Source organism: Geotrypetes seraphini, chromosome 10 (genome assembly GCF_902459505.1).
Source record: "Geotrypetes seraphini chromosome 10, aGeoSer1.1, whole genome shotgun sequence".
Classification (NCBI taxonomy): Eukaryota; Metazoa; Chordata; class Amphibia; order Gymnophiona; family Dermophiidae; genus Geotrypetes; species Geotrypetes seraphini.
Window position 1 is genome coordinate 17713131 of NC_047093.1, and position 19714 is coordinate 17732844.

The 19714-nt window shown below is 43.7% G+C and overlaps 1 protein-coding gene across 3 annotated transcripts in view; it reads left to right on the plus strand.

Moving 5' to 3' along the window:
• Positions 1 to 19714, plus strand: part of PITPNC1 (phosphatidylinositol transfer protein cytoplasmic 1) — a 379107-nt gene that overhangs the window by 155803 nt on the left and 203590 nt on the right. The window lies entirely within an intron of this gene.

Sequence of the window (19714 nt, forward strand, 5' to 3'; positions counted from 1 at the left end):
TCAGAGAACAGGGTACAGTCCGGAGCGCACAGGGAAATGTATAAGAACCAGCATCCCTTCATTTAAGCCTAAAAACTTCAGCAGCTCAATATTGCTGGATTCAGAAAGCCCAACAGCGGCCTAAAAAACCAGCACCGCCTCAGTCGGCATCAAGATTATATTGGGCTGGAGTGAACTTATATAAAATTAAGCAATGTTTCCAAAGGAAGTATAGGGGTCCTTTTTAAGGCGTGCTAGCCGATTTTAACGCGCACTAAATATTAGCATGCGCTAAACGCTAATGCATCTGTTCTATAAAAGAGGGGGATGGTGAAGGATGACTGTATCACTACTTTCTGATGGCCTGGAATGTCGGGGGGGGGGGGGGCCCTTCTGCCTGCCCAGTGTTTGGTTTGTGTACCAACCAGCAGAAAGCCTGGGTGTGCGCCCGCTGATCTGACAGTCCATGCCCCAAAGCGAGAGGCCATGTCGGCATTTTCTGTCCATTTAAACAAACTAGCCCATGGTGTCGTGCCACAGTGGCACATGATGACCAAGTAGAAGGTCAGGCTTCTTGGGCACTCCTTGGGGCAACTCTGGACGAAGCCCTACAATGCAGTTACAGTTTCCTGTCTTCGTCTATTGCTCCGTTGAAATTCCGACTCACCGGTGGTCTTGTGCAACAGTTCACCATCCCGATTACCTCTGGCTTGCGGGTCTTCTCCACCTCGATATCCTATTGTTCCTTGGGTAACAAGACTTGTTAACTCTTTTGATGATATGGACTCAATCTCTACCCACTCTGCTCTTTGGGCATGGATGGGCATATCAAGCAAGGGCATCTTAACCTTTTTCTATCGTGTGTCCCGGATGACGGGACATTCCAAAAATGACATAGACATTGGATAAACAGTCTGTATGGACTAATAAAGAGCCAGGAACACAAAATATTTGAATTTACAGACTTATGACTTATTTACATTATGTTTTCAATAGCCGTAAATGATAACAGTGAATAATACAAAATTTTGCTAAAATAATTACGATTGGAACCAGCGTAACGTAAAATTTATTACAATAGGAACAGGTTAATGTCAGATCCCTTTTGTATAATGTGTTACAAGAGCACCAGAACAGAACAAGTCATTTCTATACCGCATAACCGATAAGTTCAATGCAGTTTACAAAATTTAACAAATAATACAATCTAAAGAAAATTGATTAATTTGCGAACAAATGTGTCTTCAGTTGCTTTCGAAAACGATTGTAAGACATGGAACTCAATAACAAAGGCTTCAGTTCCTTGTCCGCCGCCTGATAAGAAAGCAAGGATTGGTGGTATTTTGTGTAACACCAGGGTTTGATCTGTGCTTTTGCTGAGATCTGACTGAAGCACATTGGGAAGAATATTCCAAATCAGTTACCGGATGCTAGGGTCCACCTTGGAGGGTCGGCGCTCAAGAAAAAGATCTGGATGTCATTGTGGAAAATAAGCTGAAATCTTCGTTCGGCAGCGGCCAAAAAAGCAAACAAGATGCTAGGAATTATTAGAAAAGGGATGATTAACAAGACTAAGAATGTTATAATGCCTCTATATCGCTCAATGGTGTGACCTCACCTCTCCTTATCTCAAGAAAGATATGGTGGCGCTAGAAAAGGTTCAAAGAAGAGCGACCAAGATGATAAAGGGGATGGAACTCCTCTCATATGAGGAAAGGCTAAAGAGGTTAGGGCTCTTCAGCTTGGAAAAGAGATGGCTGAGGGGAGATATGGTCGAAGTCTATAAAATCCTGAGTGGGCTAGAAATGGTACAAGTGGATTGATTTTTACTGCATCAAGATTTACAAAGACTAGGGGACATTCGATCAATCATGGCCCTCAATCAATTTTGGTCAAAGAAAAATTTTGCATGTTGTCATTTCATCCCTTTATCCCCTTCTCGAGCAGAACGACTGGTTATGCTCTCTGGATCTCAAGGAAGCCTACACTCATATTCCCATTCATCCGGCCTCCCGTCAATACCTCAGATTTCGGGTGGGGAATCTGCATTTCCAAAACAGAGCGCTACCCTTCGGCCTGGCTTCAACTTCCAGGGTGTTCACCAAATGTCTTGTAGTGGTAGCAGCAGCTCTGAGGAACCATGGTCTTCAGGTATTTCCCTACCACCACGACTGGCTCATCAAGGATTCAACATCTCAGGGGGTTATTGTAGCAACCCAATGGACTATCTGGTTCCTACAAAGTTTGGGAATCGAAATCAACTTCCCCAAATCCCACCTTCAGCCCTCTCAGAATCTACAATTCATCGGAGCTGTTCTGGATACTGTTCAACTCAGAGCATTTCTTCCACAACAACGTCTGGAAGCTCTACTTCAATTCTGTCATGTAGTGTCTTCCCGATCTTCCATCTCAGCGAGACACATGATGGTACTTCTAGGTCACATGGCCTTCACAGTACACGTGACTCCTTTTGCCAGACTTCACCTCAGAATTCCTCAGTGGACCCTGGCATCTCAATGGATGGCAGGTTTGCGACCCACTTTCTCGACACATAACAGTCACTCCTTCCTTGAAGCAGTCTTTCCGTTGGTGGATGCTCTCTTCCAATCTCTCCAGAGACTTACTTTTTCAAACACCCCCTCATCAGAAGGTCCTCACGACAGATTCTTCGACCTACGCTTGGGGAGCTCATCTCGATGGTCTCCGTACTCAAGGCCCTTGGACCAGTATGGATCGTCGGTGTCATATCAATCTGTTGGAACTCAGAGCGATCCTCAAGGCTCTACACGCTTTTCAACATCATCTTCATGACCAGGTAGTCCTCATTCGGACGGACAACCAAGTTGCCATGTATTATATCAACAAACAGGGAGGGACGGGATCTGCCTCCCTTTGTCAAGAAGCTCTGAAGGTTTGGGATTGGGCAATCCACCACAACACCTTCCTCAAAGCTGTCTACATCCAAGGGGTGACAAATTGCCTAGCGGACAACTTGAGTCGTCTTCTGCAACCTCACGAATGGATACTCCATTCCTCGTATCTTCATCACATTTTTTCACAGTGGGAAACGCCTCAGATAGACCTCATTGCAGCTCCCCACAACTACAAACTGCCTCAGTTCTGCTCCAGGATATACTCTCCTCATCGCCTCGAGGCAGATGCTTTTCTTCTGGAATGGACAAATCTCTTCCCCTATGCATTTCCTCCATTCTCTCTCATTCTCAAGACTCTGGTCAAGTTGAAAAATGATCATGCCACCATGATTCTGATTGCTCCTCGGTGGCCGAGACAACCTTGATACTCCCTTCTACTTCAACTCAGCAGCAGGGAGCCATACCTTCTACCAGTTTTTCCTTCTCTGCTTACACAGAGTCAAGGATCGCTGCTTCATTCCAACCTGCAGTCTCTACACCTGACAGCTTGGTACCTCTCAACATAACCCCTCTTCAGTTTTCTCAATCTGTAAGAGACGTTTTAGAGGCTTCTAGGAAGCCTACCAAAAATGGACTAGATTTTCTACATGGTGTTTTTCTCATGATCAGGAGCCTCAGCATTCCTCCTTATCTTCTGTTTTGGATTACCTTTTGCACTTATCCAATTCTGGCCTCAAGTCTACATCGATCCGGGTCCATCTCAGTGCAATTGCGGCTTTCCATCAGCCTATTGAAGGGAAACCCCTCTCTGCTCATCCGGTGGTTTCCAGATTCATGAAAGGACTTTTCAATGTCAAACCTCCTCTCAAACCGCCTCCTGTGATTTGGGACCTCAATGTTGTTCTTGCTCAACTGATGAAGCCTCCATTTGAACCAAATGACAAGGCTCATCTCAAGTATCTCACTTGGAAAGTGGTGTTTCTCATTGCTCTCACTTCTGCTCGAAGAGTTAGTGAGCTACAAGCTTTAGTTGCTGATCCACCTTTCACTGTCTTCCATCATGACAAGGTGGTCCTCCGTACTCATCCTAAATTCCTCCCTAAAGTGGTATCGGACTTTCAACTCAACCAATCCATTGTTCTTCCAGTATTTTTTCCAAAGCCTCATTCTCATCCTGAAGAAATAGCTCTTCATACTCTGGACTGTAAACGTGCTTTGGCCTTCTATTTGGAACACACCAAACCACACAGAACTGCTCCTCAACTTTTTGTCTCCTTTGATCCGAATAAGTTGGGACATCCTATTTCTAAGCGTACCATCTCCAACTGGATGGCTGCTTGTATCTCATTCTGCTATGCCCAGGCTGGATTGCCCCTACACAGTAGAGTCACAGTCCATAAAGTTAGAGCAATAGCAGCTTCAGTAGCTTTCTTCAAATCTACTCCTATTGAGGAAATTTGCAAGGCTGCTACTTCTCACTATTGTCTGGATACTTTCTCCAGACGGAATGGTCTGTTTGGCCAAACAGTATTACAAAATTTATTCTCCTAAATTGCCAACATCCCATTCTGGTTAGCTTGGAGGTCACCCATATGTGAGAATCGGCTGCCTGCTTGTCCTGGGATAAAGCACAGTTACTTACCGTAACAGGTGTTATCCAGGGACAGCAGGCAGCTATTCTCACAACCCACCCACCTCCTCTGCTAGCTATCTGAACTGAGGAAACGCACCCTACGCTGGGCGGGAAGGCACTCGTGCATGCGCAGTGCAGGTGACTCGAAACTTCTAGTTTCTTCAAGCAAGTTTGCTTGTGAGACATCCACATCCGGGCTCCGTTGATGACATCACCTATATGCGAAAATAGCTACCTGCTGTCCCTGGATAACACCTGTTACGGTGAGTAACTGTGCTAAATCGTAAGTAGCAACTTTCTAGAGCTCAGATTGTGATGTCATAATGCCTCATTCCACCAATGCCTGAGCTCCGTCCTCATCTGCACAATCCTCAAACACTTTAAAATCATAAGTAGCAACATTCTAGAGCTCAGATTGTGATGTCATAATGCCCCATTCCACCAATGCCTAACCCTCCCTCCTCATATGCGCAAGCCTCAAACACTTTAAAACCATTAGTGTTCGAGGCTTGTGCGGTTAAGGCAGAGCGTACAGGAATGGGGCAGGAACAGGGTCAGTGACAAAACTCACGGAGACGGGACAGGTGAATGCATTTCCTGCGGCGACGGGGACAAATTTGTCCCCGTGTCATTCTGTAAATTAAATTAGTAACACTGCTCATTTCACATAAACATTTCTCATAAGCATTTTTATGTCAGCTAATCTCTTAATGCTTCTTGAGCCATCAGAAGCGCAACTCTAAAATATGAAACTTTATAGAGTATTTTGCCGCTATGCTTCCTCATCAGCTCTGGCCTATATTTATATATTTCATTAAATTCAATCATTTATTTGTGTATTTTTCTGAACTTTTCTAAACTTATGTATATTTAAGTTATCTGAACAGCCGGCGTGGTATAATCTAACGTCACCACCGGCCGGGAGGGGCATGTGCGGTCCATGGACATTCCTGGAATTTGTGTGCAGTGTTATAGAAAATGTCTAATTTAGGTGCTAGGACTTACACTAGGTTTCACTTGGTGTAAATCCTCACGTCCAAAATTAGGTGCGGATGCTGACAGCGCTATCTTGTAAATGGCACCCATCTTAGAGCGCCATTTATAGAATAGCATTTAGCGCCCAGTTTTTTGGGTGTTCAAAATTGGACATTATGTACAGAATCTAGTCCTAAGTCCACTCCTTCGTGGCACCTAGGTTGTAGAATTGCCCCCCCCCAACAATTTTAATGGCTTTAGGGGCTCATTTTCACCATAGAAACCAATTGAAGCCATTGACCATCACCAGAGTCTCATCCTTTGATGACTCAGCAGATATCAGTGTGTGATGTCATTTGGGTGACTTTTGTTGGCATGACTAGGCGATATATGAGGCAGAGCTGTAAAATCTGAAGACCTTTGGCCAAATGTTCCAAGTGGGTTTATACAGTGAGTGACAGCTAGTGGAATAGTAAGGAGAGTGGGGACCAGACCACCCCTGGTGCCATCATGGTGGGGACGCCGGTACCTCTCCACCCCCGACGCCATGCTCGCGCTCTCCCTTCCCTTACACTCCCCTCTTTAAATCTTCGCCAGTGCGAGCAGCTTCTCCAACCTGCGGCTCACGCCGGCCTGGCTCCCATCTGAAATCACTTCCGGGTCACGGGGCCAGAAAGTGACGCCTAATTAGCTTTTGAATTTCCATGCTGATCTGCAAATCAACGTTCAGTGACCTTTACTGGATTCCCCTCCCCCATATATGTAATTCTGTTTTTGGGCCTGTATCCTCTCACTTCTATCCAGGATTAAGTTACTTTTCCCAGTTTTGTCTGCCAAAAAAGAATGTTCCTCTTTAAGGAAAACTGTAGCAGTGTAAACGACAATGAGAAAGGAAAAATTGCATTTTCGAGTGTTCAGGGAGCTGCTCTGATAGGGAAAGCCTTGACCAGAACCCAGCATCAAAACAGGATAAATAAGGAAAGACAAATGCACTAACTTATGTTCCTCTGAGTTACGTAGAACAGTTAGTTGTGAATGCCAGATAAATAAGTCAGCTCAAGGTAACTAAGGAGATTCTCCATTATCCAAATACTTTTCCTTGTTTTCGGGCATAGGATGGTTGCTTAGGGTTCTTTTTCCATCACATGGGCCTGTCGTGTTATCACATGACACCTCTTGTGCAAGTTTTCAATTTAGAAAGAATGAATGGCCCACATCCACAGAAATCACATTTTTGGCATAAGATTATTCATGGTGTCATAATAAAACAACATGCAGTGAGTACAGACATAAACAGAATTGCCTGAAGACAATTTGACCAAAAAAAAAGAAATAAGCAGAGTAGGGCTGTCCGGGTACCCGGAGGGATTTCCAAAACCCGGCAGTTTGTTCGGGTTTTGGAAATCCTGAGCTCGGAGGCCGCGTCTGAAAGTCTTTGCGCATGCGCGGCCTTCACCGTGATGGCGTCCTATGCACGTGCACATGCGTGTTGATGCCCATGCATGCGTGAAGGCTTCCAAAGGTGGCCTTCGAGCTCGGGGAGGTTCGTGTGGAGGCGGGGCTGAGGAAGAATGGGGTGGAGCTGGAAGCGGAACAGGTTGGGACTGGCGGTGGAACGGGGCGGGGCCAGGCTTCCTCGGTTTTCAAAGAGGAAATCTGGCACCTTCGCTTTAATGAACCGTTCATCAGATTTGAATGCAGCTCAAGACTTAACTTCAGTTGTTAATATCCGAGGGCCATTTCATAAATAATGCACAGGTTGGCAACATTGGGGAGCGGATGATGCAATTGCAATAAACCTTGTTTCACTTTCGCTTCAGTGCTTGAAGCAGAAGGACGTGTGCCTAGGAGCTCTGTAGTGTTACATAGTGTGGCTGTGACAAGTGGGGGGAAACGGAGGCTGCAGGTGTCTCGGGCACTGTGTCTGTTGACGATCAGAGGTCGTACATTAAGATTGAAACTCTACGTGGCAAAAACACAACAGAAATCCACAGTGCGTTACGTGAAGTTAACAGTGGACCGTAGTACAGTTTTTTCGGTGGGCAATTTGTTTTCGGAGTGGTCGTGTGAACATAGATGATGATGCAAGACCAAGAAGGCCGAAATCAACAACCGATGAGCAATGTGTGAATCTCGTGGCTGATGCTCTTGAACAGACAAAGTTCCACGTGGAAGAAGTGTCACAGCAGTGTATTATTATTATTATTATTATTATTAGGTTCTTATATCCCGCCATACCCAAAGAGTTCTAGGCGGTTTACATCCGTTACATTAGGATCCGGTCTGAACACGGATTTACAAAAATTTTGTCGGAATTGCAGGTAGCGCGGAAGGAGGCAAAGTAGTTTTAGCACAGGTTTATCATAGTTGGGTTAGAAGATAAAAAGGAGGGAGTGGGAAACCAGAAGAGGGGGGGGGGAGAGGGAGGTGGGGGTGGGGGGGGGGGGTTGGAGTGTATGCGGGGAGTAAGGACTAAGGGTCTTGTTCGCGGAAGAGGTGTGTTTTGAGAAGTTTTCTGAAGTCTAGGTAGGTCGGGGCCTCTAGCATCATTTGGGCTAGCCAAGGGTTCAGCTTGGCCGCCTGGAAGGCGAAGGTTTTGTCGATGAATCTTTTGAGCTGGCATGATTTTATGGAGGGGAAGGTAAACAACTGGATTCTGCGGGATTTCTTGTTGGTGCAACACATATTGAAATGTGGGGAGAGGTATTTTGGTGAGAGACCAAATACTGTCTTGTAACAGATGCAGGCGAACTTGAAGAGGACTCGGGATTCGAGGGGTAGCCAGTGCAGTTGGTGGTAGAAGGGGGTGATGTGTTCCCATTTGTTCAGGCCGAAAATGAGGCGGACAGCTGTGTTTTGAATCAGTTTTAGTCTTCTGGTGATTTTCTTTGTGGAGCTTAGGTAAATGATATTGCAATAATCCAGTATGCTGAGGATAGAGGATTGAACTAATAGTCGAAATGCAGTGTCATCGAAGTATTTCTTTATGGTACGGAGTTTCCAGAGTGCTGAAAGGCCTTTCTTGACAGTGAGGTCGGTGTGATTTTCTAGGGATAGATGTTTGTCAATTATTGTGATTTGTTGCAAAAAAATGCATAGAAAAATGCACGAAACCCGACCTCAGTTGCTCTTGGCTGGGTCACTCGTTCTTCACAACGACGCTCGCCCGCACATAGGGAATGTCATCATTGAAAAACTACGCGAAATATGGCTGGGAGGTGTTACCTCATGCTCTCCACAGTCCAGACATGAGTCCACCAGACTTCGGCCGTTTTCAAAAGTTGAAACAAGCTATGCGTGGACATCGTTTTGCATCTCTAGAAGAGCTTTCTTTCGCCATTACCTGAGCCATTCAGCAACTGAACAAAAACGGTATCTTGGATGGAATAATGAAACTTCCCGGACGTTGGGACTCGGTCATTGCAAAGCAGGGAGACTATATTGAAGGATTGTAACTCCATCTATCTAAGTCTAACCAAGAAAAGTCTTCAAAGACTTCAGCAGATCCAGAACACTGCGGCTAGGTTGATCTTTGCAAAAAGTAAATTCGATCATGTTTCCCCACTTCTGGCAAAACTTCACTGGCTTCCAGTGATTTCTAGGGTTCCCTTTAAATGTACCTGCCTAACATTCAAGGTCCTACATGGCATTCTTCCTCCCCTAATTCCACTATCTTGGAATTCTTCGAGACCTGACACTACCAGATCCACCCAAAAACTTAAACTATCTTTCCCCTCGTTAAAAGGCATCATCAGCGCAGGAAAATTAGGGAAATCTCTTTTCTTCAAAATCACTGAGCTTTGAAATAACCTTCTTGCCCTGCTGCAGAATCTGGGCTCCTTCCAATTATTCAGAAAGTATCTGAAAACCTGGCTTTTCTCAAAAATGTAAAGCTCACCACCCCCTTTATAACCACTAATTCTTATTATGTTCTTCCTTCATTTATTAAATTACCTGTAAACCGTGCCGAGCTCTATCTTTATGGAGAGGATGCGGTATATAAACTTAAGGTTTAGTTTAGTTCAGTTTGGTTTTGTAAAGAAATACTTGAAAAAAAAAAATAAAATGTAAATTTAAAAAAATAGTGTGCATTATTTATAAAATGACCCTCGTATATTCTCAGTGTCCCCACTCCGGATGGGAAGACACAATCCAGTGGGTGTCGACAATTCTCTGCAATTTTGGAAACCGCACCTTCAAAAAGATAAAAATAGTTGGTTCTGAAGGTAGCTACAAAATTGGTCAGTGGTCTCTGTCATAGAGCGTGTGGGGACAGAGACCTTAATATGTATACTCTGGAAGAAAGACGGGAGAGAGTGGATATGATAGAGATGTTTAAATCTCTCCGTGGCATTAATATACAGGAGGTGAGTCTTTTTCAAATGAAGGAAAACTGGAAGGAGAGGACATAGGATGAAGTTAAAGAGGTGATAGGCTCAGGAGTAATCTAAGGAAATACTTTTTTAAAGAACGAGTGGTAAATGCATAGAATAGTCTCCTAGCGGAGGTGGTAGAGATGGAGTCTCTGAATGCAAGAGAGTGTAGTATAGGCATGTGTGATTTCTCAGGGCGAAGAGATAGTGGATGGGGCAGACTGGATGGGCTATTTGGTCTTTATCTGCCATCAGGTTTCTATGTTTCTATAACCATAAAGTTCTATGACCTCACAATGCAGGTGTAAAGAGCCTTAGCCTATAGGAAGAGGAGATGCAAATGTTAAGAGCCTTAGCCAATAGGGAGAGGAGGGGATAGTGGATGCTTCAGATGGGCAGACTGGATGAGCCATTTGGCCTTTATCTGTCATCATGTTTCTATGTTTCTATAACAATAATGCTCTATGACATCACAATGCAGGTGTAAAGAGCCTTAGCCTATAGGAAGAGGAGATGCAAATGTTAAGAGCTTAGCCAACAGGGAGAGGAGGAGATAGTGGATGCTACAGACGGACAGACTGGATGGGCCTTTAGGCCATTATGTTTCTATGTTTGTGTGTGTGTTGTGAAATTTTTGTGTCAGTTTTAAGAATATTGTAGTCTTGTTCTTATGTTCAAAAAATGGACAAATCAGTCCAGTTCATCTTGTTTCAGAGGCCGAGAAATTGATGACTAACTAGGTACTGCCAAGTTCTAGACACCATGCGTGACTCAACTTCTCCAAAACAGCGGGGTTTTTTCCCAACGTTCAAAACTTTTGTGTTTCCTCTTAGCTGCCAAAGAACATTGACGAGTTCGTGTAGGTGAATTCCCAGTCCTCTGTCACAGCAGCTTGGAGAGAACTACTTCTGCCAAAAATATTACTTTTCCCCCTGAGTAAGGAAATCAGATTCATATGTCAGCCTACATATAGGGCCCCGAGACGTAGGAAAAGAAATTAATGAAAGTGACCCAGGGAAAAGGCTGCCCTTTTATCAACCTTGTTATTCTCAGAGTGTGGCTGATGGAGAAACGCTAGCAGGAATCACCAGCTTCAAGACTGTCCTAGAAACCTAGACAAGGCTTGTGAAGAATCTAATGTAAATGGAATGTTAACATTTTAAAATGAAAAAAAGCATCTTTCCTGGCTAACAGCTTCTAATCACATATTTTTTCCCTCTCCTCAACGCTTGCTAAATAGCTTTTTTTTTTTATTTTATTCAAGCAGTCTGTTTTCTTTTGCCTCACTTCTGCCTCGGCTCCTAAGTTGTTAACCCTTTCCAGCTGTTAGGCAGATGTTCATTCAGCTATAATATTTAACTACTAGTCTTTAAGCCCATTACATTAACGGGTGCTAGAATAGATGTGTCTGTCTTTCTTTCTGTCTCTCTGTCTCTCTCCTTGGCCGCTGTCTGTCTATTTTTCTTTGTCTCTCTCTCTTTGGCCGCTGGCTGTCTGTCTCTGTTTCTGTCTGTCTCTCTTGCCCCCTGTCTGTGTCTCTCCCTGGCCCCCTTCCTATCTCTTTCTGGCAAACCAAGATTGCTGCTTGACCCCCAGCATACCCCTCCCCCCAAAGCAGCCCCTTTTCCCTCTCCCCCTTCACTTCCCTGTGTAGCAGTAGCAGCCGGACGCCTCACAGCACCTCGAAGGACACCCTCCTGCCATTGCTCTCACTGCTGCACACGCCGCAAGCTGCCGCACGCCACACGCGCCGCAAGCCGACACGCACCGCAAATGGAACACGGCAGAGAAGCAGAAATCACGGCGGCAGGGATCATGCTTTGTCAATTGCGCATGCGCGGGTAGGGGTTTTATTATAGAGGATGAGCTAGTTCTCTATTATTATTTTTTCCCCGAAACGATAATAGCAAAGGGGTACATTTTTGGGGCTCTTGGCCATTTGGAGATTACACCTTCTTCTCTAATCCACATAATCTCTATCCCCGCTTAGCCTGCTGTCCCCTTCTTTGCTGTCTGCAGTGGATGAGATGGAGATCTTGGAGGTTCCTTTGTCCGATCACTCGCCCATGGTGCAATCCCTCCAGATCGCAGCTGATCCTTCGGAACGCACCTGGCGCTTCCCAGGTTATCTATATAAGGATCTTGCTTTCCATAAGTATCTGAGAGACAAGTGGTTGGATTATAATGGCACTAATTACGCCCTTGATCTTGATCTCTTTTGGGAAGCTTCAAAGGTGGTCTTGTAAGGCTTTATCATAGCATATGCCGAGCTAGTTCTACCTTTGTAATGGGCAAATGTATTGTATCTGACAGGCTAGCCATGAATATATTAAATCATTCCTATTTTTTTTTTCCTTTATTCGACTAAAAGCATTTCTAAATAGCTTTGAACGCACTGACGAAGGGTTTTGCCTTTGAAATCTACTGAAAAATATATTGCTAGTCCGATAAAAAGGGGTAATTTTTTCACATTTGCACACACAAAAATACCCCCAAAACACTTTAGACTCTACCCTCTAGTAATACGTCCGAGAGGTTTGGCTGTGGTCATTGTGAAACATAAGAGCTGCCATACTGGGATAGACGAAAGATCCATCAAGCCCAGTCACGACTACCTGGCAAGATCCCAAAGACTAAAACGCAAATATATTAAATCATTCCAATGAAATCACCAACAATATGGTAATATAATAAACAATGATTCTATTAACTAACTGACTGTTAGCATGCAGAAATATTTAGAACAGTAGCATATGCGCAGGTATATGGGCACTTAAGAGCGTATATGCCAGCCAGTATACCACCTAATTTCCCCTAAAGCCATAATAATTTTTTTTAAATCCTTAAAATTTAAATATGAAATGGATATCAAATATGGGAGGTAAATAATATCTGCCAAAGATTCACATCACCACATTTATCATCAGTCCAAAATTCTTTTTTTTTTTTTTTTTTTAATTATTTATTTATCTCATTTTACAATAACATATCAAGTATCGACGTGTACAGAAAGGTAAAGTCAAGCCAAAATCAAGTGAAATACTATATGATACTAGACAGATAATCAAATAATCTGCTATCTTAAAAGAAATATATATAAAGCTTAACCTTAACTCAAGTCCTCTAAATAAGGAAAGCAAGATGTAGAATCAGCGAGTATAATATACATTACAAAATAAAATGAAGACTAAAGGTTGTACATGCTGAGAAGGCAATCAACAATCAATGAGTGCTCAAGTTCCTTCTCCTTTTTTCAGAGAAGCCATTGACAAGAAGGATGTAAGTTGGCTAGGATCAAAGAATACATATTTTTGCATATGGTAAATTATCACACATTTACATGGGTGACGAAGAAAAAAGGTTGCCCCAAGAGCAATAACTCCTGGCTTTAATAACAAAAATTCACGTCGACGTTTCTGTGTATCTCGTGACAGATCTGGAAACATTTGTATCCTGTACCCAAGAAAAACTTTCTGTTTGTTTTTAAGGAAAAGTTTCAGTAGCCAATTTTTATCAGGTGATAAGGCCACTGTAAGCAAAAGTGTTGCGGGCACTGCTACCTCCTGGTCTGAAAGTTCCAACACCTTGGAAATATTACGCGACTGTTGAGCTTCTTCCATTAATTTTTCTTCCCTTTTAATAGGTAAATAATACACTTGAGTGAATGGAGGTATTAGTTCGTCAGTAATTTCCAGAACTTCCTTTAGGTAACGTTTTAACATGTCTCTAGGGGTTACCTCCGCAACCCTGGGAAAGTTAATTAATCTAAGGTTATTATTGCGAGAAAAGTTTTCTAGAGACTCCAATTTTCTCCTTAGGTTAATATTATCTTTCACCAGTGTTTCAGTTATTTGTTTAGAAAGTTTAAGTTCCTGGGAAGAATTCACTGTTGATGTTTTTAAGTCTTGCAAGTCAACTTTGATATTCTTAATTTCAGTTTCTTGGGAAAATATCTTTTGCTCCAACTGCAACAGTTGGGGCTTAACTGATTTAGATAGATCCGCAACAAGATCCCAAATTGCATCAAGTGTTACATTACATTACATTACATTACATTAGTGATTTCTATTCCGCTTGTGCCTTGCGGTTCTAAGCGGATTACATTAGAAGATGGCTGGACATTTCCAGGCGATGACAATACAATTATTTGTATAACTTTACAAACTTTGCAAACCTAACTTTACTTAACTTTTCGTACATAACTTTACATAACTTTACGTACATAACTTTACATAACTTTACGTGGAGTTACTTTGTGTTACTTTACATTTTCCTTACCGTGCTTGCATAACTTGCATTAAGTTTACATAATTTATCTTACATAATTTATCTTACATAACTTTACAAGACTTTACGTAGAGTTATTTTATGTTATTTTACCTTATTATTCCAGTACATTGCATAACTTACATTACATGATATTACAAAGCATAACCTTATGTTATATTACAACGCATAACCTTATGTTACTTTACATAATATTACAACGCACAATCTTATGTTACCAAAAAATCGTCTGTTCCTAGGTTGCTATATCTGATTTTTTCGGTATTTGGGGAGACTGTGTTTCTAGATATGAATTGGCTTTACGCCCGATGCAGCTAGATTAGATGTTGCCTATGGGGACGAAGTTGCAGTTGGTTGAGAGATGCAGTAGGTTATGAAGGGAGAGAAGATGATGGTAGATTATAATATTGGGATGTGTTTTTTGAATAGTATGGTTTTTATGTCTTTTCGAAACGCTTTGTAGTCCGTAGTTGTGGTCAGCAGCTTGGATATGGTGGTGTTACCTCTTGGGGCTTTTTTAACATAAGGATAGGTTCTTGTAAAGAAAAACTTTCGCCAACCATTATACCCTCCTGGGTATGACTCCTCTGCTCACGGACGATCCGCGGAGACAAAATCTCAGTTTCCACTGGAATCCCCTGAAACGACAGGGAATCCACATCCATGCTCCCCTCCTTGCTCTCAACGGCCTCCGGGGGGGAATTCCTCACCGCCTTCCGATGGTTCCTCCACCCGCGGGGAGCTGGCGGTCTGAGGAGGAGGAGGAGGCACTCTGGCGTCGGGGCTTAAGGTGGTATCTGGGCCCATGGAGAACGCCTCCATCTCGCCACGGTGCGTCTCCTGCGGGCGTGCCGACGCCCCCGCAATTCCCTGCATTCGTCGGAGCAGCTCGTCCATAGAGCCGAAGCCGGCTGGGCCCGACCGCCGTGAGGCTCCAACTGCGCTTCTGCCCCTCCGCTTCGGCATATTGATCGGTAAGTTCTTGAGGAAAAACAGTTAATGCATCTATGTTAATAGAGCTCTCTACGACGAAGCTCTCAGCGGTACCGTCCTTCCGCCATCTTGCCTCCCAAAATTCATTTTTAAATATTTCAAATACGTGCACAATCAAATCAATCCCCAAAGTGTTCAAAAATTCATCTCAAAAATGGAAGCTTAATTTTTAAAGATCTTCATTAATTATTCGGTATATACGAGGGATCTTAACCTTCAGAGGAGCGCAATGGTGGGGCTCCAGTGGCATCCGGCTGCGATGTGGAGAGGAATTTATTTTACTTAGTTAGTTATTTTATTATTTGTTATTTTAATTTTTTTAATTAATTAATTATAATTTCTTAATCTTTTAAATTTATAATTAACTAGTATTTTTATTTTTAATGTAATCTTTGTTTTCATCCTCATTGAATGCTTGTTAGGATATACGAATCTTATCTTACATAAGAACATAAGCAGTGCCTCCGCCGGGTCAGACCATAGGTCCATCCTGCCCAGCAGTCCGCTCCCGCGGCGGCCCAAACAGGTCACGACCTGTCTGAATCACTAGAAGGGGCCCCCTTGGTTTCCCATTGAGTCCTATCTTCCCATCGAAGTCCTAACCCTCCGGTCTTGCACATGCACGACCTGGTTGGGTTTCTATACTTATTTCCTGGTCTCTTTGTCTCTATCTTTCCTGTCTTCAATGGAGTTCCTTTCTTTAATCAATTGTTGCATTGTAAACCGCTTAGGTCAGTGATATGCAGGAGCATCTTCAAAAAATTTTCCACACTTTTATTGTTTTAGACACTTTTACTAAGTTGCGCTAGCGGGCACGCTACAATGCTGCCATAGAGCTGGCGTTACTTTTTCCATATAGCGCGGGACTTAGCACGCGCTAAAAACACTACCGCAGCTTAGTAAAAGGAGACCTATGTATTAAATATCTCAAAAGCAAATGACATCACTGCCTGCAAGGTGAGCCAGCTTACCTGACTGACCAGTCACATGACATTCTATGACACGCCCTCTTACCACTTCTCCCGCCCCAATCATTTCCCGTGAAAATGGGGAAACTTCTTGAAGACCCCTCACATATCTTATGAAAATTAAACGTAGCTACATTGTTATTCCCATCAGAAAATCTCTCAAAACTTACCTTTTCAGCAAACAAGACCCCTAGCGGCCCCACCCTCTCACATTTCACCTCTCCCCCCCTGCTCTCAACCTCCTTTACAGCTCCTCTCTTCCCCATCTTCAACAACCTCCCTCCTTCCTCTGTCAATTTCGGTTTTTCTTGTTACTTAATTGTTTTATTTGTTTGTAAATCTGCTTGAAAACGTAGATCCTTTTCTAATTGATGTAAACCGCCTAGAACTCGCCGGGTATGGCGGTATATAAAAAATAAAATTATTATTTATTATTATTATCCTTCCAGAATGGCATCGTGTTTTGGAAATACTGTGCCCTTTTTGGAAATTATTCCCAACATTCAGAACTGGAGTACAAATCAAAAATGCTTCAAGAATAATATCCTTCTAACAGTAGATTGCAGGTGTTCACTGAGGCATTAGGGATTTTTTTTTCTCTCTTTTTTTTCCAGGTGACTTTAACTTGATTAATAAAGAAATGCAGGCTCCGAGTCTCATTTAATTATACTGTATACTAATCACACGATTTGCACTGTCTCATGCATCAATCAACACATCAGGATTAAAATCAAGCCATTCCAGCTACCCAGCTAGAAATGGTTTTTCCTCATTCTAAGAACAGGGACATTTGTCCTTGACGATGCTGCTCTGCTCTTCCGATGTCCAGTTGCTGAATCTGGGGATAACTCTGAAGGCATAGCTAAATTCAGAGCCATTAATTGTAAGCTCCTTTGACAATGCCAGCAAGATCAGTGGTCATAGATATACCTGGAAAAGGCATTATTCCTGCTGTGTATATTCTCACCAAAATACACCACCAAGTATGGCCGGGGAACATCTGACGGTGACCAGTCAAAAGCACGCCAGACATTGGCGCAGGACAAATGCGTGCCGCCGCTCTGACTACTATGAAACCTTCCTGTTTGCGCTCTGAGGGGGTGTGAGGGGGGTAACCCCCTCCACTTCACTTACAACTCCTTGCGCTCCCATTGAAGGGGGTCTGGGGGGAACCACCCCCCCCCAGTTCATTTAAAACTCATGCTCTCCTCCCTAAGCCCGGCTCTTCCGCTCTGAGGGGCCCCCCACTACAATAGCGCACTCACATGGGGAATGCCGACGCGGTCTCAATTTTAACATTGCTGCAATCCCCCCTCCCACACACACACACACTACACTTACAATTGTGCCCTGAAAATCCCGCTCCCTTCATGCGCGCACTTGGCTGTGCGTGCATTTGATGGAACAGAATGGTTGGGGCACAATTGTCCTGCCCGCTACTGATGGTGTACCACATCTGACACAGGACAAATTTGAGAAGCATGCGATGCACAAGGAAGATGATCTATCCAGTGGTTTGGATGTCTTTGTTTTAGGGAAAAATTGTATATACTATGAAACACAGTGGTGCTTATTTAGAAGTACTGTTCATGTTGCCTTATGTATAGTCTAACAGTCATTACTGAAGACATGAGAAAAGAAGTGAAGGCAACTTAGAAACATGATGGCAGATAAAGGCCAAATGGCCCATTCGCAGCATCCACTATCTCCTCCTCTCCCTATTGGCTAAGGCTCTTAATATTTGCATCTCCTCTTCCTATAGGCTAAGGCTCTTGACACTTGCATTGTGAGGTCATAGAGCTTTATAGTTATAGAAACAGAAATTTGATGGCAGATAAAGGCCAAATGGCCCATTCGCAGCATCCACTATCTCCTCCTCTCCCTATTGGCTAAAGCTCTTAACATTTGCATCTCTTCTTCCTATAGGCTAAGGCTCTTTACACTTGCATTGTGAGGTCATAGAGCTTTATGGTTATAGAAACATGATGGCAGATAAAGGCCAAATGGCCCATTCGCAGCATCCACTATCTCCTCCTCTCCCTATTGGCTAAGGCTCTTAACATTTGCATCTCCTCTTCCTATAGGCTAAGGCTCTTGACACCTGCATTGTGAGGTCATAGAGCTTTATAGTTATAGAAACAGAAATTTGATGGCAGATAAAGGCCAAATGGCCCATTCGCAGCATCCACTATCTCCTCTTCTCCCTATTGGCTAAGGCTCTTAACATTTGCATCTCCTCTTCCTATAGGCTAAGGCTCTTAACACCTGCATTGTGATGTCATAGAACTTTATGGTTATAGAAACACTGTAACATGATGGCAGATAAAGGCCAAACGGCCCATCTAGTCTGCCCATCCGCAGTAACCATTATCTTTTCCTCTCTCTAAGACATCCCACGTACCTATTCCAGGCTTTCTTGAATTCAGACACTGTCTCTGTCTCCATAGGGTTACCAGACTTTAGTTAAATTAAATCCGGATCCATAGCCCCACCCCCCAGGCCCACCCAGTCCCGCCCCATTACGCCTAGGCCCCACCCCTCAACCTGTTCTCATCAGTCGGGAGGGCACCCGCACATGCGCAGTTGCAATGCAATGATGCCATGCATGTGTGCGTACACACGCATGACGTCACCGCGTTGCATTCACGCATGTGCAGATGCCCTCCCGACAAAGCGCCGGGTTTTGAAAGCCGTCCAGATGCCTGGACATGCCCTCTAAAGAGAGGTTACCCTAGATAGGCATGCTCCAACAGGTCTCTGTCACAAGAGAATTCTCCGAAGAACTCCGTGACACTGCAGTGGCCCGTCCAGTCTGCCCATCTGCAGTAACTGTTTTCTCTTCCTCTCTCTAAGGCAGGGGTAGGGAACTCCGGTCCTCAAGAGCCGTATTCCAGTCGGGTTTTCAGGATTTCCCCAATGAATATGCATTGAAAGCAGTGCATGCAAATAGATCTCATGCATATTCATTGGGGAAATCCTGAAAACCCGACTGGAATACGGCTCTCGAGGACCAGAGTTCTCTACCCCTGCTTTAGAAGCCAACACACTTCCCCCTCCCTTTTTTACTAAACCAGCGGTAGGGAACTCCGGTCCTCGAGAGCCATATTCCAGTCGGGTTTTCAGGATTTCCCCAATGAATATGCATTAAAGCAGTGCATGCAAATAGATCTCATGCATATTCATTGCGAAACTCCTGAAAACCCAACTGGAATACGGCTCTCGAGGACCAGAGTTTCCTACCCCTGCTCTAAGGGATCCCACGTGCCTATCCCAGGCTTTCTTGAATTCAGACACAGTTTCTGTCTCCATCACCTCTTCCGGGAGATTGTTCCATGCATCTACCACCCTTTCAGTGATGAGTGGAGTACCTCAGGGCTCCGTCTTAGGGCCGATTCTATTCAATTTATTCATAGGAGATTTGACCCAAGGACTTAGAGGAAAAGTATCACTGTTTGCCGACGATGCCAAACTATGCAACATAGTTGGCAAAAGCAGCGTGTCTGACTTTATGACGCAGGACCTAAGACAGCTTGAACAGTGGTCATCAACTTGGCAGCTGGGCTTCAATGCCAAAAAATGTAAAGTAATGCACCTAGGCAAAAAAAATCCACACAGAACTTACACACTAAATGG